The 2,136-nt window shown below is 40.6% G+C and overlaps 1 long non-coding RNA gene across 1 annotated transcript; it reads right to left on the reverse strand.

The window, feature by feature from the left end:
• Positions 1-412: 412 nt before the first annotated feature.
• LOC119296182 lies at positions 413-1,720 on the reverse strand. The gene is made up of 2 exons (XR_005144984.1): positions 1,359-1,720; positions 413-1,250 (listed from the first exon to the last, which is right to left on the reverse strand). It is a non-coding gene; the product is annotated as an uncharacterized LOC119296182 (long non-coding RNA).
• Positions 1,721-2,136: the final 416 nt, after the last annotated feature.

Below are 2,136 nucleotides of genomic sequence, written 5' to 3' on the forward strand. Positions count from 1 at the left end.
AGCAGTATATACCTCATATGATATTTCAAATGGGTGGTGGATGATATATACCCAACGACATGGAAGACATATACTGCATTTTCTTTGTAAAGAGGTCTGTACTGCCTTTTTAAGTAGTATATATGCTGAACTTTTTAAAGGAGTATATACCAACAAAATTCAAGGAGTATGTACTGCCATTTTTCTGAAGGAGTATGTACTGCCATTTTTTTGAAGGAGTATATTCCAACAAAATACTCAAGGAGTGTATATAGTCATTTGTTTAAGAAGTATATACTGCATTTTTTGGAAGAGTGTGCTGCAGTTTCTTTCTGAAGAACTGTACACCAAAATAGTATATAATACTGCATCAAAAGGAGTATACACATATGCATTCATCCATTTGCAGAATAGTTATTATACTCATTTAAAATAAAAAGTAAGTTCATGAAAAATCAATTCGTTTGCATCAGAAGGAGTACATATACATCATCATTTTTCTGTAGGTGACATATACATCATCATCAATAAGAAACGTGACTCAATTATATGGGTGCAAAGGAAGCTGCCAACTGTTTCTCGTGTGTACGTACTAGCAAACTAATGTCATGCACACAGTATATTAAACAGTGGATCAAACATGCACTATCAGTTGCTAGGAGATTCATGGTGATTCATGTGTTCTTCAATCTGACATCATATTCCCCAGCGTGTGCCAGACTTGAAGAGAGCACACCCGAGGGATGGCTGCTGACATTGTAGCTGCGGGTGAGATCGGGCGAGTGGGATCACTCGTCGCGTATGCATGAAACTTCAGCATGCATGGCCGCTCCACCCCACATGGCCAGTAGTGGCGTCAGCGGTGGCGCAATGCATCCAAAAACATGCACCCTGCATGTATTCCCTCAGTTCGGAATTACTTGTCGCAAAAATGGATGTATCTAGACGTATTTTACAAGTAATTCCGAATGGAGGGTGTACAAATTATAGTACATCGGTTGGTACTAAATCAATGAAGTGCACAAAAATACAATCAGATGGCATCCTTAATTGTTTACCAGAATTTGGAATTAAATTCATACTAACCGTCAATAGAAGAAAAATCCCCAAATCTGAATTTTGGACTGTTTGAATGTGGCATATGGGCATAGAAGGCATCCTCATGTTCGATTGACCCTATACAAATTAGGCGAGAAAAAGTTGCCAACCTGTACGAGGGGATACAACCCTTTCGTGCCACATACCAGATCTGTGGTGGTTCCTGGTGTAACCTGAAAGAAGGAAGAAGAAGATTAGCCGGAGTTAATGAAGCTCTACAAGAATTGTTGCCGTGAGGAATTTATGTATGTGTATGGTAGCGAGAAAAATCGATCAGGTACCTGGCATGTGATTAGTGGGCTTCAAAAGTAGCTACTTGCGGTTGGAGAACTTGGAGCAGGATTCAACATCAACGGAAAAAGAACAAGGCTCCGCCGAAGTGAGTACACCTTCGATCTTGTTCCATCCACGGTCGCCGTGCCAAAAACCAATCTGGTCAGTCACGTCAGCACCATTGGCCGGTGGAAGATGGACGTCTTGACCGAGCTTCTCTTGGTCGCCGCCGCCCATCCATGTCAGTCGCGCTGCCGACCATCCATGTCATCCGCCGCCACAGCTGGACGTCAATGAAACAGGAGGAGAAATGGATAGTCTGTCAAATGGATAAGGTTGTCCGACGGCAACTATAAAAAGAAACCAGAAAAATCGGAGCAACGACCACGGTTCCGGTTGAGATTTTGCATGTATTTTTTTTCTTCTAAATAAAGAAGAATTAGATAGCATGAGGGAACGAGCGAGTGAGCGACACATGCGTAGGAGTATGTACTCGAGTACTAACCTATTTTCCTATATATATATATATATATATATATATATATATATATATATATATATATATATATATATATATATATATATATAGACACTCATACATACATACTAGGTGTCACATGAACCTCACTCTCTGTGGGGACTTTGCGCTTTTTGAGGCACATGCCGCATCAAAGTTGAGAATTAGGTATTCAAAACATCACAACCACACATCTCTCCATATATATGTTCTGGCACACATGCAAGCGTGATGGTTGTTGTCCGATATATGGCACTCACTCATGCGGT

Source organism: Triticum dicoccoides, chromosome 4B (assembly GCF_002162155.2).
Source record: "Triticum dicoccoides isolate Atlit2015 ecotype Zavitan chromosome 4B, WEW_v2.0, whole genome shotgun sequence".
NCBI lineage: Eukaryota > Viridiplantae > Streptophyta > Magnoliopsida > Poales > Poaceae > Triticum > Triticum dicoccoides.